The sequence below is a fragment of the Ornithorhynchus anatinus genome, chromosome 6 (genome assembly GCF_004115215.2).
Source record: "Ornithorhynchus anatinus isolate Pmale09 chromosome 6, mOrnAna1.pri.v4, whole genome shotgun sequence".
Taxonomy (NCBI): Eukaryota; Metazoa; Chordata; class Mammalia; order Monotremata; family Ornithorhynchidae; genus Ornithorhynchus; species Ornithorhynchus anatinus.
In genome coordinates, this window is record NC_041733.1 from 35,582,587 (window position 1) to 35,609,801 (window position 27,215).

Sequence of the window (27,215 nt, forward strand, 5' to 3'; positions counted from 1 at the left end):
CATGTCAGGTCCACAGAGATGGGAGTCCGGGCAGGGACGGGGTCTTGTCACTTGGAGTAGGAGCAAGTGGATGGGCTTTGCCCTCGACCTCAGACCTCCCCCACCCCCCTCCCGACAAGTAACCCTCCCAGTAGGCCAGAAGCTTGGCCCTGTAACCCAGAGTGAGTCTTCTTCATTTACTGAAGAATTAGCTCAGGCTATCTGGAGTGGGCTGCTTGAAGACAAGCAGGTGGGCGAATTAAAGAGCACTGATGCGTGTCGTAAATACTCCAGTACAGCTAGGGCCACAGTGGTGAAGGAGCTAAGGAAAGAGAGGGCATGGCATTGGGACCTGGGGGCACGTGGAAAGTAAAAATAAAATTGTGGTATTTATTGGAGGAGCAGTGTGGCTCAGTGGAAAGAGCCTGGGTTTGGGAGTCAGAGGTCATGAGTTCGAATCCCAGCTCTGCCACTGGATAGCTGTGTGACTGTGGGCAAGTCACTTTACTTCTGTGCCTCAGTTCCCTCATCTGTAAAATGGGGATTAAGACTGTGAGCCTCATGTGAGACAACCTGATTACTCTGTATCTACCCCAACGCTTAGAACAATGCTCTGCACATAGTAGGCGCTTAACAAATACCAACATTATTATTATGGTTATTATTAAGCCATCCTGCTTCTCTATGATTAGCCTTTGGTCACTTGATATTTGCACCTAGTTTAGGGTTGGGCATACTCAGTAATCTTTTGTCCCTCCCCATTTAGGGTGAAGAGTCCATTTGGAAATGAGACACCCGGATGCCCAGGGGACTTCTAAGCAGCGAATCTGCCCCCCCAGCAACCGCATGACTGATGCCCTGAAACATGTGAGTTATTTCTGCCGAAGTGCTGAAGGGTAACCCTGAGCCAACCTCATTCTCCCACCCAATTCTTCTTAAACCAATGGTTTGTACTGTAAGGCAGCCAGCTGGGGGTTGAGGGTGCTGCCTGCTCTGTGGGCTAGAATGTCTCTGTGTGCCTTCCTCAGCAGGGTGGAAGGGAATGTTTATGGAGGGAGTCCAGTCAAAAAAGATTGCCTATTTTGGGGCCAAAGCTTTCGAAGAGGATGCTACGACAGGGAGGCAAATGCAAAAACAGCCCTAGACATGGGGAAAAACAATTTGAGAGCATATTGCAGGAAAGAGTCTGAGTGACATAGTCCAGTATTCTGGGTTCTGCACTGGCATTTTAATGCACCCGAAGGTGAATTTCGCCATCAGTGCATTGATGATATTAATGTCTGACTCCCCCTCTAGACTGTGAAGCTTGTCATGGGCAGGGAATGTGTGTGATGTTATATTGTACTCTCCCAAGCACTTAATACAGCACTTTGCACCCTGTAAACGCTCAATAAGTTCTATCAATAAATAAATAAAATCTATAGAAGCAGCGAGGAGCCGTGTGGGCTAGTGGAAAGAGCACAGGTCTGGGAGCCGGAGGACCTGGATTCTAATCCCAGTGCTGCCACTTGTCTGCGGGATCACCTTGGGGAAGCCACTTAACTCCATTCTTAACACTGTTGTGCTGTTGGGCAGTTGGATTGGCCACTTGTTTATAGGATGGAAGCCATAACATTGTTACTCCGAGCACTCTACTGCCATGATCAGAGAAAGGAGAACAAGCTGAATGGCCCATTGGTTTGACCCAGTAATGGCCTTGTTTATGATTTATTTCTCCATCCCCAATATTAATTTATGTAATACCTTATATCGTTCTTTGGGATGTCGGCACGAGATAGCAAATAAATAAAAGCAGGAGCAATAAAAGTAGCGTGCAGTAAAGGTGACCTGTTTTGTGACAATACTTTCACATTTCTTATTGTATTATCGTAGGAAGGAAATTTATGATAGAAGAGGGGAATCTGACATTTGTAGTTTGTGAAGCAACAGATGCTAACTTCAGGCTGGAATTGAATTAAAGCGAAGGGGAAAGTAAGATGGTGATTCGGATCATGTGGTTTTACATCACCCCATTTCTTTAACCTTGTTTGAGATGGGATGATACATCAATAGAAAGCTTTCATTTCTGGATTTCCAGGTCTTTCAGGCTCCATTCCTCATGATAAGCATATTGTGTCAGACAGCCGTTCCTGTTCTTTAAAATGAATAGTACTGTTTTGAAGTGCGGCCAACAGGAAATAGGAAGTCTGTAATTTCATAACAATATCTAGGTGGAGACCTGAAAAAATAAAATCCTTCAAAATACATTTTATCTTTGGACCACCTGAAATTTAGCCTTTTTCAAGTTCTTAAGATGGTGACCTGCCATTGGCCAACTCTCCGTTGATTCCAAGGGAAATTAATTACACAAATGAATCCATTCAAGAGACTGTCTTGACATAGCTTATGAGTTTTCCTTAATTGATGTAAGTATTGACAATTACCTTCTTTTTTCCCCATCTCATGCCACTTTGGTGATTCTTCTCATTCTGTGATTCAGAAAGTCATTACATGCCGGACAGGTGAAGACCACTTGCGCTAACTATTGTGTTGACTAGTTTCTGAAGGCAGATTTTTCTTATATCCATTTACATTTGTACTAAATAGAAATTACATAACCTGGAATAAAAATAGGAGCATTTCACTTTGCTGGAAAGTAGTCTTAATAGACTTGAAAAAGACTGTGCGTGGCCAAATGTAGCTAGTTTTGCATTCACTCACAATGATTGCTTTATGCAACTTGTACTATCCTCATTTTGTATATAGATGTGAAACCATTTTCCTGTAATGAGATGCCTTACGTTCGGTTATCAAAATTCTCACCTGTGATCCTTGATTTTAGTCTTCGATAGATGAGTAACTATTGAGTTTGAGGCGATATGCAAAAAGAGTTGTTATTCTTTTCCATTTTAAGAATTTATGTCAAAGTGGGAGACAAAAAAAATGTTATGCTTAAACCTGGAGAGGTTAAAAAGGTAGCAGGACATGTTGGTTGTTTTGATTATAGCTGCTACTGCCTTTTTGAGTGAGATTAATCTTGGAAAATTAGCTGCTAGTAAGAATGGGATCACTTAGTGGCACGTGCAGCCATACCACTGAACGTGTCTATCAACTCTGTTGGGTGGTACTCTCCCAAGCACTTAGTACAGTGCTCAGAACTCGGTAAATGATGGATAAATACCATTGATTGATTGACACCACCATACCCAGAGTGTCATTCCCTGACTGGCTCCATTTTCAAATAAGGAGAGGTTAATATATCTGAACTCTATCTGTCCTGTAAATTCAAGTCCCCTAAGAGGCAGTTCCCAACTAATTTAATCAGAAGTTATATCATCCTAACAACTAAATTTTGCAGTCGTGTACATGCAGACACCTTTAACATCTATCTAACAATCATCGGTATCTATTGGATGCTTACTAGGTGCTGAGCACCCTGCTGAGTACTTGGGAAAGTGCAGTTCAGTATAGGTTTACATTCCTTTTGCCTGTTATTACCAGTTGTATCTATGCTTTTCCCCTTGCTCTCACTTTGTAAATAGTTCACTTCTGCCTAACTTTCACAGGCTGTAAGCTTCGTGAGGGAAGGGACCCATTTGGAAACACTCCGAGTCCCTCACGGATCCCAGTTCAGGTGGGAGCTAACAAGACACAATGAAAGGAGAAAGAAATTGCAGGCAAAAAATTGGCAGATGATGACATCAAATCCAGAAAGTTAGTGTGTCCTTTGAAGGACTCAAAGGCAGATAATAAATGATGGTGCCAAGAAGACATCAAGATTCAATAGAATGATCAGTTTCAAACTTTATGGCTGTGAGATCTGGATTTACTTTCTTGCCTTTCAAGTCTTTTTAACTCCTACACTTGGGAATTTTCAAAAATTTGTTACCCTTCTACTATTAGAAGTGGGAGTCAGAAGACAATAGCGTGCAGACAGGAGGCCCATTTTTTAACACCGACTCCATGGGGATGTTCGGCACCAACTTGGGAGTCAGAGGCCTGGGTTCTAATTCTGACTCTGTCATTTGCCTGCTGTGCGACCTTGGGCGAGTCACTTAACTCCTCTGCGGCTCAGTTTCCTCATCTGTAGAATGGGGATTCGATACCTGTTCTCCTTCGTACCTAGACTGTGAGCCCCATGTGAGACGGGATTATCTTGTATCTACCGCAGTGCTTAATGCAGTGTTTGGCACTCTGTAAGTGCTTAACAGATACCATTGTCATTAAAGTTAAGTTTCTCCCCTGCTCCAAACCATGTCCCTAATCTTTCAGAAGATTCCCTGAATTGCATTCATTCATTCAATCGTATTTATTGAGCGCTTACTGTGTGCAGAGCACTGAACTAAGCCCTCGGAAAGTACAATTCAGCAACAGAGACAACCATCATTGATGGAAATATCAGCCCTTTCGTGTGCATTGAAAGGGACCTGAAAAATAGAAGCACAAAGGTAAATGAAACACAGACCTGGGAAGGTGTCGTGAGATATGAGTTCAGTTAATGTCTTCTTTAATGGCTTTGAAAAGAATTAAATATGAGATTATAGGAAGTTTTGTGAACTTCAGTGATATAAGAGAAATGAAACAGTTAGAAGGGAGTAAGAGTTTATGAATGTGAATAGGAAAGATTTTAGCAATCCATATAAAAATATGATATAAGATATTTTACCTTAAGGAGACTGCTAGAAACCAGCATTCTACTGACATTCGACAGCCTCGAGAATGGAATTAGGCTCAGTAAAAGTCTGTTGATGGAAATGAAATGATATATGTGGAACTCCTTTATAAAAATACTTCATTGAAATTGAGGAGCCGTGAGCAACTGATGTTTCCAGTCAGTTCATACTAAATATTTATATTTCTTGGGGAATTCAGTGATATTATAAATGAAATGGGACCAAAGGGCCACAGTTCAGTTTTGTGTACATCTGATTGCTGTCTGCTCCAACTTGCTGCATATACAGCATTTGCAACTGCAGTGCTTCTTAAGTTTTAAAAAAAAATGCATCCTACTGGAGGCTGCAGGAGTGAATTTGCTTGTGAGCGTAGAGTGTTGAAATGAGCATGCAGCATCTAAATGCAGAGGAAATTAGAACCTCCATTAGTCCTTCTCTTTCAGAGTGACTCTTGTACTCCCCTTGAACATGACGAAATTAATAAATCCATAGTATTTATCAAATGCTTAATGTTTGCAGACCACTCTTCTAAGTTCTTGGGAGAATGTGGTACAACAGAGTTGGTAGACACGTTCCCTGCCCCAAGAAGCTCTCCCCCCGGTATAGAGGGGGAGACAGATGTTAATATAAGTAAATGACTGAAATGAACATAAGTGCTGTGGGGTGAATATCTACACCATTGGTTATGGAAGAGAAATCCATTAAGAAAACAGAGTTTCGCGACTTGCAACTGGGGAGGGAGAGTTATCCAAAAAATTGAGTCTTAGATCTGTCAAGTCATTCCTACAAACACTTCAAGAGGAATAAGGGAGGAGAGAGATGAATTCATTTCCCAGCTAGTAGAGAACAAAATCTAGCCAGCTTGGAGACACTGTAATAAGAGCCGGGCTGGATACAAGCAAGTCGGGTTGGATACTGTCCCGGTCCCATGTGGGGCTCACAGTCTCAATCCTCATTTTACAGATGAGGTAACTGAGGCACAGAGAAATGAAGTGCCTTGCCCAAGGTCACACAGCAAACACGTGGCAGAGACAGATTAGAACCCGTGGCCTTCTGACTCCCAGTCCTGTGCTTTAAAGGAATGTATTAAGTAGGTGGAACTATGTGTTCACTGATTTAGACACAGTCCCCTGCAGGGGCTTATACAATCTAAAAGACTCACTCTTTTTAAAAAAAACAACCAACAGATCAAATCAAATAACTTCAGTTTTTCAAATGAAGCTTGGAACAGTTGAATCACACACCAGAGTGTCTTCGAAGCTCCTTGAGAAAGGTATATTCACACCCTCCCAGCATTTGGGTCTCCAGAGCTCTCCTTCATCAGATAGAGTGGTTTCACCTAATTGTGTAGTATTGAATCCATATCCACCCCAATTCTAAGTTAAGGGTATGATCAGTCTTTGTGGGTAACTGCTCTTATACGTCCCATGATGTTCCGTGTCAGAATGATTATGTCCTTTTTATTTCTTTTCTGTCAGAGCACACAAGATTAATGTTCACAACCCAATCTGCTTTGAGTTTGAAGTAGACAAATTTTAGGGCATCTTTTTAACCCATTCCCTTTTTGGAGCTGCATCAAGTGTTTACTGCAGTGCTGTGCACACAGTAAGTGCTCGATAAATGCCACTGATTGATTACTACTTGAAAGGGTTGCTCAACTCCAAGGGGTCACTCAAACTCAGTGGAAAGAGCCCGGGCTTGGGAGTCAAAGGTCATGGGTTCTAATCCCGACTCCATCACTGTCAGCTGTGTGACTTTGGGCAAGTCAGTTAACTTCACTGGGCCTCAGTTACCTCATCTCCAAAATGGGGATTCAGACAGTGTGCCCCATGTGGGACAACCTGATTAGCTATATATACCCCAGCGCTTAGAACAGTGCTGGGCACATAGTAAGCGCTTAACAAATACCAACATTATTATTTTTATTATATTATAGCTGTCTATTCAGGGATGAAATGATCAATATTCTTGGTCACCTCGTTACATGGAACTTTTATGTATTAAGAGTCCCGGCTAGATTGTAAGCTCACTGTGGGCATTGAACAATTGTACAAGAGCACAATATTGCAATATAACAGACACATTGCCTGCGCACAGTGGGCTTAAAGTCCAGAACGGGAGAGAGACATTTCAAAAATATATAAAATTAGAGATAGGTACATGATAATAATAAAATCCCCATTTTACAGATGAGGGAATTGAGGCAAAGAGAAGTCAAGTGACTTACCCAAAGTTACACAGCTGACAAGCGGCGGTGCCAGGATTAGAACTACAACCTCTGGCTCTCACGCCCATGCTCTTTTCACTAAGCCATGCTGCTTCTCAAGTGGTTCTGCCACTTGTCTGCTGTGTGATCTTGGGCAAGCCACCCAACCTCTCTGTGCCTGTTTCCCCATCTGCCAAATGGGGATCAAGACTGTGAGCCCCACATGGGACAACCTGATTACCTTGTATCTACCCCAGCACCTAGATCAGCGTATAAGTGCCGTGGGGCTGGGAGGGGGGCTGAATAAAGAGAGCAACTTAGGGTGATATAGAAGGGAGTAGGAGAAGAGGAAGAGTCCTCAGTCAGGAAGGGCCTCTTGGAGGAGGGGTACTCTCAAATAAGGCTGTGAAGGTGGGGAGAGTAATTGTCTGTCAGACATAAAATCAGATAGATGTAGTGTGAAATCGAAACCTTGATCGGTCAGTTTTATTTATTGAGTGCTGTGTGCAGAGCTCTGTACTAAGCGTTTGGGAGAGTTCAGCGCAACAGAGTTGATAGACACGTTCCCTTGCCATAACGAGCTCACAGTCAGGAGGGGGAGACAGACATGTATTATAAATAAAAGAATAAAGGGGATGTACATAAATGCTGTGGGGCTGAGGGAGGGGTAAATAAAGACTGAAAATCCAAGTGCAAGAGCAACACAGAGGAATGTAGAAGACCCTTGCTTTCATTTATAATGAAAATATAGACCGGAAAGAGGTAGGAAGGAAAATCTTAAGTCCAGGATGGTAGTGATACCAATAGAGTGTTTTGTGGCCTTGGGCAGCTGGCACCATTGACTGAGCAGTTTTGATATTCTTGGGTCCGAGCAAAGAATTGCTGATCAATATGAGCTGAAAGCATAGATTTCTAGCAATCACTCTACTTTCAGGCATGTAATTGGAACCAGAATTTCTCTTGGACTGCTTATTATAAACTAAAACCAATAAAATCACACTTTAAAGTTTATTAAGTGGAATGGAAATCACAAATATGAACGATCCTCATTGTCTCAATTACCAGGCAGAAGACTGGTTCCTCTTTAAGCTTCTGTCATAATTCCCCAAATGCAATTTTATTCTATTATCAAACCTGAGCTAGCTAGATTCCTTGAAGTTAATGATTTTGAAGAAATAGCTCTCTGAGTCTTACTATAATTCTATGGGAGGGAAATTTTGTGGCCCAGCGCTACTGTCTTTGTCTTGAGGATAACGGAAGGCAAAACTATTTGCTCTAAATGTCAGTATGCTTTTTAAAATTAAAACTTTGATTGAATTTTAGATCCTGAGAAAGGGAGCGTTGTGTCTCTGAGCCTTGAATAGACAGATGTAGCCACGAAAGAGATGGGGGCGATGCAAGCTTTCCTCGGTAGCAGTTGTAATCCTTTCCCAGAATTTCTTTGGGCACGAGGCTTCAACTCTGCCGGATCTGTAGTCTTTCTAAAACCCTAAGGATGGGCTTCCAAGGAAAATGGTGAAAGCCTGGAGGGAGGAGGGAACTGCATTTTTGAATTATGTGACTATCAGTCTTGGATGGTTTAGACCAGACCTGCCTGGAGATGGTTGATCTCTTGAGATCCATTCCAGCTCTACCGTTAATTGACACTTCTGCTTCTGGGGCATGGGAGAAAGGGAAGCCCACTCCACTATCCTTTAAGGGAGCAGCTAGGCTGAGAGGGGTTCTCTTAGCATATTGGGAAGCCAGACATTTCCACTGCTGATATTCCAGATGCTTGGAAATATGTTCCTACCCTGTTGGAGTCCTGAAGATCAAGTCCTTGCCCCTTCACCGGATCTCTCTATGGGCTCCGACTGTTAGTGTATTCGAGTTGTCTCTTAGCATTTGTGCAGTAGCACCAACTACCTCTGAATGCTCACCTATTTGCATCTTGAAACCATCACCATCTGTGGTACTTAATCCTTAGACACTTATGAAATCTAGTTAACCAAGACATTTCAGACTCCTCCAAGAGCTAAATATTTTCAAGCTGAAACAAAGCTGTTTGTTTTGCTGGGTGGGCAATTTTTCTTGGCTTAATGTTTGTTTTTTTCTATTTGGAGCCCTCACCTATCAGAGCTCCACAACCAATGACAACAGTATGGCATTATGACAATCAGCTGCACATTTCTGAGGACTGGGCAACTTTTAGCCAATATTTCAGTCCAACTCTGTGTGTTTAGAGATTGCCCAAACTCCTGTATAAACTGAACTCCCACCCTCGCTCACTCCAGGTATCTGAGAGTTTCCAATCAGGGATGAAAAGATTATATGTATACATATATATGAGAGAGAGAGAGAGATTATTCATTATAAAACATGTAGCCTTTTCTACTAGCTGTGGCCCTGTACCACATAAGGTTTTTCAGTGGGTGTGATAAAACAGAAATGGGCCAAAATAAATGAGTCTTTGAAAAAATATTGCCCCTCATATTTTTCGCCACAGCCCGTGCTTTGTCTCTAAATATATATTTGAAGCCCTTAGAAATTCAAATTGGCTGACAGAGTAATGCCCTAAATTTCATATTTTTCTCTCCCTCTTTTGATATTCACTTAGTCTAAAACATGGCTGTGAACAATGATGGTAATGGGGTTAAGCGGCTGCAATGCATTAAGTGATGATGAGTTTTATTTTCCCTTTTTTCAAAGCGGCGTAATGGACTGATGAAAAATAATCTGGGTAAAATCCTTTCTATTTACACACACTTTCATTTAAGCAGGAAGATTTTCTCTTATCAGAAGACCAGATGAATTTTTCAGCAATAAAGCCTCTCTTTTTTCCTCAAGTCTCCATAGCGATGAAAAACCCGTGGAGAAAAATAGAACTTGATTTATAAACAGAACCATTTTCTAAATATAAAATATGTGTGAGAATGCCATATTTGTGAGGGTTAATACCAATCCTCACAGCAAGAGCAGAGTCTGCTTTCAAGAGGAAGCGAGGGGGATTGAGACTTCAGGCTCCGTTTCTGACATTAACACTGATTCACTGGGAAATTTAAGGGACAGGCTTAATCTGTCAGAACCCCGCTTCGTCTCCAAGATGAGTGCAAAACCACTTTCCTGCATTTCAGGTAGACAGATTCCCATGAAGCAAAGGCTTCTGGGTTGAGCTGCCACATACGGAGAGTCTGGATTTGCAATATCACAAGAGGGCAGGATCAGGGCCAGGTCAAGGATGCTTTTCCTCTCTCTCCTCCTATCCCCCCACCTTCCTTTGGGAAAATGGCAAAATGTGAAGTTTAACCCCACAGACCATTGGGCTAATGCCAAGGTGCCTTCTGGGGTAGTCCAATCTTGATTTGAGGAGGCATTGTTGATAAGAAAACTAATATGAAAGGATGTTGCATAATTAATTGAAATTTTGGTTTTTTTCCCAGCTCCTGGCCTGCTCATAACATCTACATTCTCTATTCCTTGAGACATCTAGGACGGAGCTCCACTCTTCAAGGTCCCTTAGTTGCCTTAGATGACTTCCTTTGGTCTTAGCTTTGTTTTTAATCCATCTGTACAAGGCTTCTCATGGACCCCGACTGATTCTGCGGGGCTCCTTTGCTGAGCTTGGCTCTTTAGTAATTGTAATTAAATATCAGAGTCCAGGATTGCCTAAGCCTTTAAGCTGTCAACCATTTGTAGGTATAAAACCATTTAAGTAAATGTTGGCAGATCTTCTCCTGTACTTGAGGTTTTTAGGCTTGGGCTGGATACACTTTTTCTGGGAATTTTCAAGAACTTAAACGTCGTGGTGTCGTCAGACCAGTGACCCAGCCGTCCCAGTATTCTATCACCAAAGGGCGCTTGGAAGATGAGCGTATAGGGCATTTTCCATACACATCCAATCTTGGGGGAACCTAGGTGCCCATTTCATGGGGCTTCTAGAAAGGATTGCCCACACTCTGTTTAAACTGAACTGTCACCCTCACTCATCCCATGTGTCTGGGAGTTTCCTGTCAGGGCTGAAAAGACCTAATAGAGCAGCCTTCTGGTAAGCGCTCAGTGAATACAGTTGATTGATTGATAGCTCTTTTGTACCTAACCCCTCACAGTCCTTATCCCTGCTAAAATCCCTGCTCCCTTTTAGTCTCCATGCTCAATATAAGAGTGGGCACCTCTGATGGCTAACGTAGTTTTCCTCGAGGGGAAGGATGTTTGAAACTTCATTCCGGAATCTAATTAGGGTTTCTCAGATCTTCCAATATCCTTAACTTCTCCATTTCAATATCCTCACTTTTGCCTCCAATAACCAATCGTGAACACCTCATCCATTGATTTAATTCCATTACCTCTGAACGTAATTGATATTGCCAATTTGTGAGATTGTTTTCTCTATTACCATCTCTCACCATCTCCAGGTTAATCGATCAATAGCATTAATTGAGCACCTGCTGTGTGTACAGCTCTGTACTAAGTCAGTGAAAAAGTAACATAGAGTAAGAGACATGAAAAAAACCACAGAAGAACTTCCCATCCAAAGAGGGAGACTGACAGGTGCAATTTATTTACAGATATTTTGAGGAGGACTTAAAAAAAACAACAGTGTTGCAGTTGTTAATATCAGCTTTCAGTTTAACAGGGGTGACAGACACAGAATTCATTATAGATGGGAGGAAGAAAACAATGGAAAGATGGATATGTGGCTGAATAATTGTTTAAATAGAGGCTAGATGTTGATATGTACAGAAGTGCTAACAGCTGTTGCGAGTGCAGAAGTACAGAGGTGGGAGTTGGGAGGAAGGATATGTCCTGGGGAGAAGAATTCATTGGGGAAAGCCTGCTTTTGGAGGAAGGATATCAGTGTGTTGTCTGCCTGGATGCTCTCTTGTATCTACCCAGCGCTTAGAAGTGCTCCTGACACCTAGTAGACATTTAATAAAAGCCACAATTATTATTATTAGCACATAATAAATTCTGTTGATAAAAACGACGGTGATGATGGTGGCAATAGCGATCATAATGGCAGAGGTTTTTGTAAGCTCATCTCTTGACTGTAAACTCATTATGGGCAGGGAACCATGTCTCCTAATTCTGTTTGTATTGTTCTCCCCAAGCGCTTAATCCAGTGCTCTGCACATAGTAAGTGCTCAGTAAATAGTACTGATTGACCAGTTACTATAAGAAAATAGTTTCTAAACAGTTAGAAGGTCTTGCCGGCACCTGTAATTGTTGGGGAATGTGGAAGTGCCATATTTTAGGCAAGGCCACTACAGGCAGCTTCTTGTGACTTGGGAGATTTAGGCTAGCTTTCCCTTTTCCTCTGTTTCCCTTTTGCCACAGAGTTAGTTCTGCTAGTTAATGGACATGCAGAATTTTCCAAGTCTGTGGTCACAACTATCCCATCAGTCAATCAATGGTATTTATTGAGTGGTTACTGTGAGCAGAGCACTCTACTAAGCGGCCGGGAGAATACGACACAACAGAGTTGATAGTCATGTTCCCTGCCCATGAGGAGCTTCCACTCAGGAGCGGGAAACAGACATTAAAGTAAATTAGCCATATGTACACAAGTGTTGTGTGGATGAGGTGAATGTCAAGTGCTTGAAGCGTTCAGCCCCAAGTGTACAAGCGACTCAGAAGGGAGAGGGTGTTGGAGAATTCAGAGCTTAGTCGGGGAAGGCCTCTTGGAAGCGATGCGGTTTTAGTAAGGCTTTGAAGGTGGGGAGAGTGCTGGCCTCTTGTATAGGAAGAGTTCCAGACCAGAGGGAGGACGTAGGATAGAGGTACATAGTCAATCTAAGAATGGGATGTGTTCATTGTCATGTTGGCATCTCTCTTTTGGTCTTCGTATCTGTATATTTCTCTTTTTCCCTTCTTTCCCCCTACATGTTTGGACACTTGGTCTCAACACCTGGTAGCCCCATCCTCTTTGCTCAGCTAGGACTCATTCAATCATTCAGTGGTATTGATTAGACCGTAAGCCCGTCAAAGGGCAGGGACTGTCTCTCTCTGTTACCGAGTTGTACGTTCCAAGTGCTTAGTACAGTGCTCTGCACATAGTAAGCACTCAATAAATACTACTGAATGAATGGTATTTATTTAAATGGGGAAAGAGTATCCCACCCGGAACCTGATAAAGTCTATCTATTTCAAGTCATATAATAATAATAATGATGATGGCATTTGTTAAGCACTTACTAAATGCCAAGCACTGTTCTAAGAGCTGGGGGGATGCAAGGTAATCAGGTTGTCCCACGTGGGGCTCACAGTCTTAATCCCCATTTTTCAGGTGAGCTAACTGAGGCATAGAGAAATTAAGTGACTCGCCCAAAGTCACACATCTGACAAGTGGTGGAGCCGGGATTAGAACCCATGATCTCTGACTCCCAAGCCCGTGGTCTTTCCACTGAGCCATGCTGATATGCCTTAGTTTTGAAAGATGCTAAAGAACAATACACTAGATCAGTATTTCCCTATCCTGAAACATAAAACCTTCTGAAGGAGTAATCATTTATAAACTTTCCTTTAATCTATTTTTACATTTTTAGACCTGCCAATGAGACCGTAATTTTTCATGTCCTTACTAAATTTTCCTAAAGTATCCCTATCAACTAGTCTTTATTTACCTGATCACTTGAAAAATGCCTCAGGAGAGTTTTAGTATATTTTGAAGATAGCACAGACTTTTGAGAGAAATTTAATCTGCATATCTCATTTACACTGAACTCACTCGAGTGGTCTTACGTTTGATTTATATGATGTGTGAGAGCTGTTATGAGCCAGCTTTATAACACCTTCTCCAGGAAACAGCAAAACTCCCACCTAAGAGTTAGGCTGTGATTTGAAATTCAGACCGGACAAAGTTTGAGGGGCTTTTAATTGAACTAAATTCCTTCACTCATTCTAAACAGGCACTGGAGCTAGAGCTCAATTTGGGTTTGAGTTTTTTGCATGATTTTTCAGGAATCCCCTTTGGTGCTCTATTTGCAAGTCTTCTACCTTAAAATAATCAAACTCTGATTGTGGTTGTTAGGCTTGTTTTTCTCTTTTTAATGTTCTTATCCGAGTAAACAGTTTCCCACCTGCAAGAGCCCAATCCTGTAAGTACTTCCTAAAGGAAAAATCTGACACAGTAAAGAGTTGACACTCATGAGCGGATTCAGACATTCGATTTTCCTGCGCCACTTCAGAAGAGGAACTTGCTTAAAATGTAGCTAGAGATTAGTTACAACATTTGTGTGCGCATGTCTAGGGTACAGTGTAGGATACAGTTTTAATCTTTGACTTGGCTGGGTTTTTTTTTAACATATTTAATGCTAAGCTTTTGAAAACAGGAACCTAGGAAACGTAGTGTAAGGAATTATTATCGTTGTCATTGTTGTGTTGTTATTTCTGATACTTGTTAAGCACTTACATTGTCCAAAGCACTGTACTAAGCATTTGGAATAGGTACAGGACTACTGATTTAGACAGTTGTGATCTGGCAGGGAGCTCAGTATCCAAAAGAGGGGGACCAAATGACATGCACAGGGAAGGATCTCCCAGAGGATTCAGCAAAACCAGCAACCAAAGCAGCCCTACATCCCCATTGAAGGGACTAGATTTTTGAGTCCCTAATCGACTCTGACGAGGCCGTCCTTGGTACAAGAGTCACTGCTTTCCCGATGTTCCAAAAGGAGAAACCCGTCCTCTCCGCTCCAGGCAACCAAATACTAGCAACAGCAGGCAGAGGAAAGTGGTGCCGCTCTGCCCACGCCAACATCCCGATGGTGAGGGAACTCCTGGCTGCATGGCTGCAGCCCCAACTGGTTTTTTTTAATGGTCTTTATTAAGCACTTACTAAGGCACTGTTCTAAGGCTGGGATAGATACAAGGTTGTCAGATTGTGTACAGTCCCTGTCCCACGTGGGGCTCACAGTCTTAATTCCCATTTTACAGATGAGGTAACTGAGGCACAGAGAAGTGAAGTGACTTTCCCAAGGTCACACAGTAGGCAAGTGGCAGAGCTAGGATTAGAACCCAGGTCCTTTTGACTCCCAGACCTATTCTGTAATCACTAGGTCACACTGCCCCCCACCGCCCCTGGCAGATGTGTCTTCATTCATTCATTCATTCATTCAGTAGTATTTATTGAGCGCTTACTATGTGCAGAGCACTGTACTAAGCGCTTGGAATGTACAAATCGGCAACAGATAAAGACAGTGCCTGCCCATTGACGGGCTTACAGTCTAATCGGGGGAGACAGAGAGACAAAAACAATAGCAATAAATAGAATCAAGGGGATGACCATCTCATGAAAACAATAGCAATAAATAGAATCAAGGTGATGTACATCTCATTAACAAAATAAATAGGGTAATGAAAATATATACAATTGAGCATAATGGCAGGTGGGCTAGGGAAGTGACACCCACTGGACTCTGAAGCCAAGACACCCCAGGAACCTGACAGCAGCAGTGTTAGGATAAAGTATCAGGATGGATCAGAAAGTCTCCATCATTAGTAAGGGGACATGGGTGCCCCACTTGAGAACTAAGATGAAAGTTTTCAGTAACTCTCCTCAAGTTTCTTTTCTGTAACTTAACAAACTGAGAAGCCTTTAGAGATGGGTTAATAGATGGAGGGAAGAAGAGAGAGAAACGATGAATCACATTCAAAATAACAAGTGGCCTTGCTCATGAAAGTTCAACTTGTACACATTCTTCCAGTCAAGAATGTGCCAAAATGTACTTGGCAATTAAGTAGTCCCACCTTTTTAAATTCAAAGCAACCCTTTAGGATGACAAATAATTTGAACTTTGATTGTAAAAATAACCACTGTGATCTGCCCCTTATGGAATAGACAGACTCACTTAAAAGCGGGCGTGGGATTAGGCAGAGCTTATCTCCTTTATCTGAAAGATTCTGTCAACAAGCAAAGTTTTACATGTATTTGGAAGAAAAACAGAGCTAGAAAATTCAAACCAGACTTGTTGCCATTCCCCCCATATAGCCAGGCCAGAAACTCAAAGTTACGGAGAAATGGGCTGAGACTTTGGACACCTCTATGCTGGGACGAATGTTGAACCCAATGCCCATGTAGCTCAGCTGTTGGGGAGAAGCGGGCTTTTGTACGTGATGATATCAGTTACATATGAAAGGGTAACAATGAGGTCCTGGAGGGAAAATTGAGGTGTGAGGTAGTGGTCATGGTAGTATTCTTTGAAATTGCTGCTGGATCCTTACACCAGGTTCAGAGGCAAGCTGAGATCCAGAGTAAAACTGAGAAGTCATGAGGTTCGAGGGAAGACTCTGTCACCGACAGAAAATGGAGTCAAAGAAAGCAAAGGTTAGGGATGAATAGCAAATTTTCAGGACGAAAATGTTTAAATGGTGGGTTTTCTGGTCTCTGGTAGAACCAGTTTTCTTTAATGCTCTCGTAAATGACCTGGATAAGAAAATGCCACAAGAAATATTAAAAGTTTTCAGGTGACACTAAGATCTTGTGGATGGTGAAATGCCACAAGGTCGGGGATAAACTGCAGAAAGACCTCCAGGTGGAGTGAGTAGACTGAATGGCGGCAGAGGGACCACTGTCGATGCGCTCAGGGATAGCCATGACTCAGGACATTGACACTACGACCAAATCCTGCTGTTTCTTCTCACATTTAATTCCCAGATCCACCCAATCAGTGACCTGATCTAAGCTCCTGTCTGATACTGTGGCTAGACTATCACATTGTTCTCCTGGCTGCTCTCCCTAACCTCCAGCCCCTCCCCCTTCAGATCTGGCTGTGAGCCCATTGCTTCACCATCCATCATCTTCTGTGTGTCAATTAGCCCTTGTCTCTCCTCTACTCAGAACCCTTTGCGGGATTCCTACGTTCCTCTGCATTAAAAATGCCCCATCTTACATATCTTCATTCTTCACCTGCTACTCCCAGTTTGCTCTCTTCCCTCCGCTCCAACTCATCTTCCAACTCCGGCTCAGTCTCGCCACTTCCTGTCCCTTCGCCCATGCTGTTCCCTCGGCCTGGAACTTCTTCCCTCCCCAATCTGATAGATCACAGCACTCCCCTGCCGATTCAGTGCTCTCCTAAAATGCCACCTTCTCCACCAAGCATTCCCCGATTTTTTCCCGGCACCCCGAGTGGTAAAAACCCAGTAGCAATCTCTAGCATATATGCACTTATTCACGCCCATCCTGTTTACAGGGAATGGGTTTATTTTCTCTTTTATACTCTTTCCAGCGTTTAATACAGGGCCTTGCATCTAGTGTGTCCTCGGTAAATGCTTTTCCTTCTGTTGCTACATTGTAGATAGTTCTGTAAACCAGGGCTTTATTGTGTGGCAGCAGCCAGTAAGACAAGCTAGATATTTGGCATGGTTAGGGTGAGGAATGAAAACAAAACAAAAGGCATCATTTTCCCCCTGAATGAAAGAGTACCTAGAGTACTGTTGGTAATTCAGGTCACCATGTCTTAGGGAGGACATAATAGTAATGGAGGAAGCAGAGAGAAGAACTGGTAAGATGATCAGAGGACTGGAGAAGTTTCCTTATGAGGATTAACCAAGTGAGTTAGGACACTTCAGGCTGGAAATATGTAGGCTCAGGGGATATGATTGAAGTGTGCAGATTCCTGAAGGGTGAGCATAAGTTGTAGTTTTTTGAGGGCAGGGATCATGTCTACTGACTGTATTGTATTGTACTCTCCCAAAGGCCAAGAGCAGTGCTGTGCACATAGTAAGCGCTCAGTAAATAGCATTGATTGACTGGATCATATGAGTCCCAGACCTTTAGGATACAGGGTCACTCATTAAAGCTCATGGGTGGTTTGAGTGAAAAAACCAAAAACACTCCTCTCACACTGGGTAGGAAGTGCATAAAAATTATTTCTACAGGAAGTAAATTGTAAGTAGTAACTCTCTTATGCCCCTGTTTAAATCTTTTGCCTAATCTTATGCCTAATGCCTGACCTTATGCCTTATGCCTAATCTGTTTAAATGTCTGCCTCCCCCTGTAGACTCTAAGTGCCTTGTGTGAGGGATCGTGTTTCCTTACTCTGTTGTATTGTACTTCACCCAGTGTTTAGAACAGTCCTTTGAACACAGTGTTCAGTGAATATCATCGATTAGTTTAAAGTAGTAATATTTATTAAGCAGATACTGCGTGCAGAGCATTGCGCTAAACCGCAAATTAATCTACAGGTTGGAGTCAGATATGTTGCCTGTCCCTCGGAGGGCCTCACAGTCAATTCTCCCCAAAGCTTAATTTACCAACATCCCCCATCTTGCCAGCCTAACAGCCACCTTTTTCATACAAGAAGTTATTTGCACCAACCTCACCTCACCGTTTATGTAGATTGGATTAAAAAATGAGCAAGTGTACTTAAGCACATTTGACTGCCCTGTCAGGTTCATCAAGATTCTGAGACTCTTTCCCGACAGCCCGGTCGGCTGAGTCGGAGCCGATGGAGCTTTATCCGGTCCATTCCCCCTTGCCGACGGCGTAAGGCGGGGATGTGTTGCTGGGTTGGTCCTGTTAATGTATGTTTTCGTGCGGGAAGGTTCATCGAAACACCTGGCTGAAGGAGTTAGGATGCATTGCCAACCTTGGGTCTATCAGTCAAAAGCGTTTATTAAGACCCAACTGTGTAGGGCTTTGAGGGGGTACAATAGGGTAAACAGACACGACCTGCGCCCTCGAGGAATTAGCTGGAGAGGCAGAAACAGGAGGAATAAGGAAAATGGGGATATCTATGTGAGGAATTACTTAAGAAAGAGGGTATGGGAGATGCAGCTTTGAGTACACCAGTGCCTAGGTGGAACAGCGGTAGCTGGGAGCTATAACCTGGGAGAGGAAAGGTTAATTGGAGAAGGCCTCTTGGAGATGTGATTTCAGAAGGGATTTGAAGATATGGGAAGTGGAGGCCTGTCAAATTTGAAGTGGGTTGCAGGGCCAGGTCGGCGGGGAAAGGTGTGAGCCAGAGGTTGGCAGCAGAAGAGACTAGGATGAGGCGCGGTGAGCAGATTAGCTTGAGGGGAACTAAGATCGCAAGCTGTGGTAGAGTGGGAGAAAAGTTGATAGGTAGGTGAGAGAGACCCCGTGCAAATCGCGTTAGTGCCATGTTATTACTTCACCTCTCTCAAATTCATCCCTGGCCCTCCTAGCCATTAGGTATTAGCTGTTAGCCCTCTGAAATCGCTCCCCCACCGCCTCAATTCCCTGCCCTCTTTTCACCCCACTCTAATAATAGTAATAATAATAATGATGATAGCACTGATAATACCAATAATTGTGGTACTTGTTAGTGCTTACAATGTGCCAGATAAGCAGCCTGGCGAAGTGGAAAGAGCAGGGGCTTGAGAGTCAGAGGACATGGGTTCTAATCCCGGCTCCGCCATTTGTCTGCTGTGTGATCTTGGGCAAGCCACTTAACTCTCTGTGCCTCAGTGACCTCATCTGTAAAATGGGGTTGGAGGCTGTGAGCCCCACCTGGGACAACCTGATTACCTTGTATCTACCCCAGTGCTTAGAACAGTGCTTGGCACATAGTAAGCACTTAACGAGTACCACCATTATTACAGTGACCATGCACTAGGGTGGATGCAGGCAAATCAGGTTGGACAAAGTCCTTGTCCCACATGGGATTCACAGGCTTAATCCCCATTTAAGTTAATTGATTAAGTTATGAGAAGTTGAGTTGCCCCAGGTCACACAGTGGATAAGCGGCAGAGCAGGGACTAGAACTCAGGTCCTTCGATTCCCAGGCCGGGTCTCTATCTACTAGGTCAGACTGCTTCTCAGTGTGGAAAAATTGGCACCTCTGATAAAGCATTCAAATGGCAGCCAAATGAGTCTTGGATTTAAAACATTTAGTTTTGCCCTCAAAGACAGAGCAAATATGCTCAAAGGACCAAGTGATAAGAACATGAGGGGTTCCATTTTACATCTTTAATCTCTGAATTCTCTCAACTTACTAGGGCAGCAACTGTTGCAAAGATGTTAGGGTATTTAAAACTATCGTGGATCAGAAACACTGTTTCTGGCGTGTTTTATTGTTATAGAAATAATATGCAGTAATGGTAAATGTTCAAAAAACAAAGAGTCCAAGACAGAAGGAAAGTGGGAAGTGACATCTTAAATCTATCTTGGAAAATATTCAAATATTGAATCATCTCTAAAAGCACTGAGCAGAAAAGTTAAAGATAAATGATACAATTTTGCTACGAGGCGGTAAACACATTAGCCAGAGCTTACGGTAGCATTAAGGTTGAAATTAGTCGCATTTCTTATAAAGAAATTCATGACCTATTGATATTATAACTATTACAAAAGAGTCTAGTGATTTAGCAAGTACACTTTGGACATATATAGTATATTACAATAATTTTCTCAGCATTTAAAAAGTCAGAATGCATTAAACACCTTTCTCCTCTCATAATAATTATTGCCTTCATAATGCTCTAACAGTTTAATAGTACTTCTATATCAAGTATGGATGTAATTTAATGATCTTCATAAAATAGGTCATATTTTATTATTTCAAGGAATAGGAACATTATCCTGTCCACAACACTTTACCGGATTTACGTAGAAAATACATATATTATTTATATTTGAGGTTACCAACGAGATGGATATTTTTCTGCATATTAAAAGGTCATTACGGTCTCAAAATAGATAACTGAAGCTGTTAATTTTCCTGTCCAGAATGGGCCGGGGATGAATTTGAGAGAGGTGTTGAAATGGCACGGCACTAATGCGATTTCTCAAAAAACTTAAATGAAGCGCATAAAGCATATTTTCTCTAAGTACACATAGCATGGGGTTGCATCTTGGCTGAAGAGCTCTTCAAGGTTATGCAGAATGTTATAAAATACCATAGATTCACTAACCTCAGTAAGTGTTAGGGAAGGAAAAGTTCAATCAGCTATGTTTGTTCAGATTTGATAACCTTTGTGGATTTCTTAAAATGCGAGAAGTGTTGGGAATAGTTGGGTGTGAGTGCTATTTCAAAAATGGGCTTGCGAGCTAAATGTTTTTTGAGCCCAGTTCTCCTGTATTTGCAAGGGGGTTTGTCACTGTAAATACCAGGGGCTGCATTGGAGCGGTGATACTATCTAGAGTAGAGAATGGACATTTCAGGTAATCACTTAGATCCCAGACTTTCATTCACTCTTTCAGTAGTATTTATTGAGTTCCTTTTATGTGCAGAACACTATTAAAAACTGAAGAGACGGGAAAGGGAGGACAAATTAGACACAGTTCCTGGCCCCATTGGGCACAAAAGAAAAGACTGAGAAAATTCAAAGGAAAGTCACGCTGACTTGTACTTGAACCTAGTGGGTCAGGGCTTCCAGTGCTTTATCAGGCTTTTAATCTCCAAAGTTATTATCAGGCTTTACATCTGGCCCTTCTTGCACAGTACCTTTTCCTGGAAGAGGCGACAGGCTGCCTGTAGCAGAGCGTTCATCTTGTATTCCCCTACCCTGAGTTACATAGTTATTAACACGTAGTGTCATTTGTCCCTTTCTCTCCCGCCACCGTGTGCTGGGCCTGGGACAAAAGGAGCTAGCTACCCGTACTCTTGGACCCCTCCAAGATCATCAAGAAAAGTTCCATGTTTACCACTGCCTTCCTTCCAGCCACTGAGGATCCCTGCTCCTGGATGCTCTAGGATTCCTCCGTGGCCGCCGAGACTTTGTATTACGTGTATTTTGTTCATATTGTGTTTTCATTTACCATCGATCCTGATTTGTCTGCTCCAGTCCCTTCTCCCTACTTCAATTCCCATGTCTAATTACCACCTGAGTATTCTCTCTCAGTGCTCAGTACAGTGCTGTGCACACGGTAAGCACCCACATATATGAGCCATTGCTAAATCCTGTCATTTCTACCTTCACAACTTGGCCAAAATCCACCCCTTCTTCTCCATCCTAATGTAAGCACTTATCCTATCCCGCCTTGATTATTGTATCAGCTTCCTTGCTGACACCCCCTGCCTCCTGTCTCTCCCCACTCCAGTCCATACTCCCTTCTGCTGCCTGAATCATTTTCCTTTAGAAATGTTCAGACCATGTTTCTCCACTCCTCAAGAAACTCCAGTGGTTGCCCGTCCACCTCCACATCAAACAAAAACTCCTTACCATTGGCTTTAAAGCACATAATCACCTGGCCCCTCCTATCTCACCTCACTACTCTCCTACAATCCAGCCCACAAACTTAATTTTTCTCACTGTACCTCAACCTCAGCTATCTTGTCACCATCCTCTCTCCCACATGCTACCTCTGGCCTGGAAAACCCTCCCTCCTCATATCAGACAGATAATTGCTCTCCCCCACTTCAGAGCCTTACTGAAGGCACATCTCCTCCAAGAAGCCTTCCCTGACTAAACCCGTCTCTCCTCTTCTCCCACTCCCTTCTGTGCCGTCCCCTACTTGTTCCTTCATTCATTCTTCCACTCATCCCTACAGCATCTATGTATGTATCTGCTTATATCTTATTTATTTATTTTGTTCATATTGATATCTGTCTCCCCCTCTAGACTGTGAGCTTGCCGTCGGCAGAAATGTTTCTGTTGATTTATTTTATTCAGTAGTATTCAATAGTATTTATTGAGCGCTTACTATGTGCAGAGCACTGTACTAAGCGCTTGGAATGAACAAGTCGGCAACAGATAGAGACAGTCCCTGCCATTTGACGGGCTTACAGTCTAATCGACACAGTTACTTACTCTCACAAGCCCTTAGTACGGTGCTTTTCACACAGTAAGCACCAGTGTTATGAATGGTATTATTCATTCAGTCAGTCATTTATTGAGTACTTACTGTGTGCAGACCACTGTACTGAGCTCTTGGGAGAGTACACTGTAACAGTAAACAGACACATTCCCTGCCTCCTCCTCCTCCTACCAACATGATATAGTGTTTCTGGGCTTTTTTCAGCGCGATCTATTGAGTACTTACTGTGTGCAGACCACTGTACTGAGCTCTTGGGAGAGTACACTGTAACAATAAACAGGCACATTCCCTGCCTCCTCCTCCTCCTACGAACATGAAATAGTGTTTCTGGGCTTTTTTTAGAGCGATCTGGGTATTTTCATATAGGCAGTGTGTAAAAGCCAAATACTACCAGACAAATGGGGAACTCTCCTAAACTTGAGCGAACTGAATTTTCTACATAATTAGTTTCTAGGCATGAGAATTTTAAACTGCAGATTGAAAGCTCCACAAAGTCAGGATGGGATTTGGGTTTCTTGCTCTGTATTTTTGCTCAGGCCCCAGTCAGACGACCTGCACACAGTATTCGAACTACATATTTATACCTACTTGCCAATGTATATATGGCATATATCCATATATATTGCTCAAATATATATTTTCTGTTCTGTAGACGTTAAAATATGTTACGGCTGGGGAAACAGAGTGTTTTATGTTTATATCTGTTTCCCTTTATAGACTGTAAGCACATTGTGGGCAGGGATCACATCTACCAACTCCATTCTATTGTAATTTCCCAGGGCTTAGTATGGTGCTCTGCATATAATAAGTGCTCAATCAATACCGTTGATTAATTATGTGATTGTTGTACCCGTCCTTTGAAGACGATATTCTCCGTGGTGAGAATTTGTGTGTGTGTGTGTGTAGAAGTGTGGCTGATAAGACCAATGTGTGACCAGTGGTCTAATTTGAGGATAAATACTGTTGATTCTGCCCGTTTTTGTTTACATAGGTCCAGAAACAATTTCTGTAATTCATGATGCCTGTCTACGTGCTTTATTTTGTTGTCTGTCTCCCCCTTGTAGACTCTGAGCCCATTGTTGGGTAGGGATTGTCTCTCTCTGTTGCCAAATTGTACTTTTCCAAGCGTTCAGTACAGTGCTCTGCACAGTAAGCACTCAGTAAATACGATTGAATGAATGAATTAATTTTCTGATGGAAAATTCCATTTTTGTCCAGGTGGGGTCAAAAGTGCAGGTAGAAAAGGTTCACAGGGTGAAAACCAGCAAACCGTTCATGACTTTGTGGGAAGCCTATCCCCCACTTAATTCTGGAGCTGAAGAGGGCTGGGGCCTCAGTTTGTGGCTCAAACCCATGGCATGGTAGGTCCTGGAGGCTCTTTTCCCTGGAGCCCTAATGTGGTGTCAGTGTCTAACTGGAGGCCTCCAGTTTCCTACAAGGGTTTAGGTGGAGCTCCCCAAAAAACTCGGGGGAGAGGTACAACTGTCAGCTTCACTCCCAAAGTCCCAGGTGAATGAGGGCAGTTTCCTTTTCTCTCTCCCCAACATCCTCCAGGAATTGGCACTCCTGGTTGCCAAGTGAAAAAAGGAAATTCCTGCAAATCCGACACGGTTTTGTGTAACGCAGACACTTTTCATTAGTCTTATAGGTAAAGAGTAGCCAATTGATTTGGGTGCATGACCATATGCCTGAATATTCTTAGACCTAAGTTAGCCTACATGGTTTTGCAATCGTTTGGGATGTTTAAAATGACTATTTTCTTTTCAGTAAATATGTTTTCCTGAAAAGGAAGTAGTCACTGTAAAAGACTGAGTGCAAATTATTGGGATTTACTGGATATATTGCTTCACTTCCATGAGTTAAAGCATTTAAAGGTGCCAACTTTTAAGGAAGGACTTTGATGTTAGAAGTTGAGGTAAAGGCCATCTGTGGTAGGCAAGAAAATATATTATTTCCTCACTGCAGTAGTGTCCAAATAGAGACCTTGCTTGTGATTGCCAGTTTAATGATCAACAGCACAGCCGTTTTATCATGCGCAAACGATGGAGATTTTCCCAAGTGAACCAGAAAAGCGATAAAAACAAGAAGTGCAAATAGAATCTGATCCCAAAATGGCACTAAATGTTGCACTATTGAAAGTTAAGGGTTGGAAGCATCTTGGCTACATACAGCCCCTCCAAACTTTTTGTTTTGAAGGGCCAAACTACTGAGCATTCGTGTTCAGAGATTGCATGGTTTTAAAATAAAACAGTCTCTATTGTCTTTTTTGTATTTGTTAGGCTTCTAGACTCTACTGACCTGTAACCTCCGCTGCATTCTTGAAGTGATTCTGCTCTCACCAGGGTAAGTGCCTGAAGTCTTCAGCTTGTCAGTATGAGAAACTCAGATTAATAGCATTTCTGTTAACTCTGAAGGGTTCTCTCCAAACACAGTGGTTTAACTAGCAGTGATTTGAAAAAAGAAAATGCACCAGAAGTGGTAGCAGATGGGAACATGGTTGTCCTGGGAAACACCTGCTTCTCAGCTATCTTTCTAAAAGAGTATTGCAGTTTGTTGTGGGCAGGAAACATGTCTACTAACTCTGTTGTATTGTACTCTCTCAAGCTCTTAGTACATGCTGTGCCCACAGTAAGCACTCAGTAAATACCAAGGATTTGGAAGAGTAACAGGGCACGTCTTAGCAGAAAACCAGTCCCTGCTTTAAACGAGCCATTAGGTGAGCAGGGTTGGGATGCAACTGGGAAAGGATACCAACATTTTGGGCACTGAGCATACAATCAGAGCAGCCTAGATAAATGAGGAAACATGGTCCTACCAAAGCAGGGTGAACATCAAGAGAAACAAACACAGCACAGTATTATGCTGAATTGAAAATAAATGACATGGACACCGGGTGGGGAAAGACTGATTAGACATAAACTTGATGTCATCTGCACTGTTGACATTTTTGGCTTCCTGATGATTATTACCCCTACCTCTTTTTCTGCCAATTAAAAAAGAGCTAATATAGGAGCTAATAAGGTACTAAAGTGAATGATAGAGTTATAAAATGCTGGGTGAGAAAAAAATGTACTCCCTCTTCAAGGGTCAGAGCTATATTAGCGTGTCGTGCCTGGTTTTGGTCACCTTTAAAGCAGTGATTTAAAAATCATGTTGAGAAACTGGAAGATGTCCGGAAGAGGATAATAAAAATTATGGGAAACAGATTGTATGAGGAAAGATGAAGGAAATTGAAGTGGAGCCCAGAAAAGAAAAATGAAAAGGTGTAGCAGTGATCCATATATAAGGACAGTTTTTTTGTGGGTGAAATTGAGTAGGTGTTCCCCACTGATTGATCAACCGATTCCCCATGCTGCCTCCCCAGAATCAAAGTAGAGGAAATACACTTATAGTCAAAGCAAGAGACATTCTGGCCTTAGACTTTCCAAGTCAGAAGCTCAAGATAACCCATATGGTTTCTTGTCTTCAATTTTGTTTTTATGCACCCAACTGCTGGATATGTGATTCAAGTCCTCCCCTGCCCTGGGCACCGCATTCTCCCACCTCCAGCAGCCAGTGGGGCCTGTCACGACAGGGCTTGGACCCTGGGCGAGATGGGGATTGGACTGAAGAGTCGGTGGGGAGCCAAGTGATGAGCGCCTGCTGAGCTATGCTCTCCTGGGGGAGTCCCGTGACCTCCCCTGCCGTTGGAGCTGAGAGCCGGGGATCAGGTGCTGAGCTTCTGGAATGAGGCAGGCTCAGTGATCATTAGTGGCCAGAAATGTGGACCCATCAATCAGAACTGAATAGTCCATTCATTCACCTGTCTGGAAGCAGAGGGACCAAAGTGATCTCTGAAGTTTGATTACAGCTCCAGGATTCCCTAGAATAAACACTGGTCCATTGCACTGGGGAACTGAAGGAACGAGGAAACAGAACATCAGATACAATGAAAGCCAAACGGTGGCCTAAAATATTTGGGCTCTTGGGCTGTAGGATATCTTTTTTTATGGTATTTTCTTCAATGCTTACCATGTGTCAGGACGGTACTAAGCACTAGGGTTGATACAAGGTAATCAGGTTGGACACGGTCTTTGACCTACATGGGGCTCACAGTCTTAATCCCCATTTTCCAGATGAGGTAACTGACGCACAGAGAAGTGAAGTGGCTTGCCCAAGACCCTACAGCAGACAAGCGGCGGAGGTTGACTTCTCAATCCTTCTGACTCCCAGACCTGTGATCTATCCACTAGACAATGCTGCTGCTCTTTATGCGATTACTATCTGTCATGTGGATTCGGCAAATGGCAGTTGACCCAGCTTTGGGCCTGAGTTCTGTTAAAAAAAAAAAAAGTACCTGTGAATGTTAGCGGCAGGCATGTTTATGTAGAAGCCTTTGAAGGCACCAACTGAGCTTACTGCAGTTGTTGCTCTGATTCCCACCCTGAGAGGGCAGAAGGGTCTATAATATCTTCTGGTTTTGATATCAAATTTTGAACTGTTGGCCTCTTTTCTAAATCCAGAAGGGACAAAGTGGTCTTTCTCCTCCAACGCTCTAAGGAAAACACTTGAGAGCTTTCCTTCGAACAGATCTGACCAAGGGCAGTCTGAAAACCCGCCAGAACCTCCAGGACGAGCTGACACTGGGCCAGGTTTGTCAGGGTCTGGAAATGCCACTGATGAGTTCCCTGGATTGTAAACT

The 27,215-nt window shown here is 42.8% G+C and overlaps 1 long non-coding RNA gene across 1 annotated transcript in view; it reads left to right on the plus strand.

Moving 5' to 3' along the window:
- Positions 1–751: 751 nt before the first annotated feature.
- The window catches only part of LOC103170662, a 51,241-nt gene continuing 24,777 nt past the window's right edge, over positions 752–27,215 (plus strand). The window contains exons 1-2 of the long non-coding RNA XR_486330.2: positions 752–846; positions 24,814–24,877. This is a non-coding gene — a long non-coding RNA (uncharacterized LOC103170662). The remainder of the gene's footprint in view (positions 847–24,813; positions 24,878–27,215) is intronic.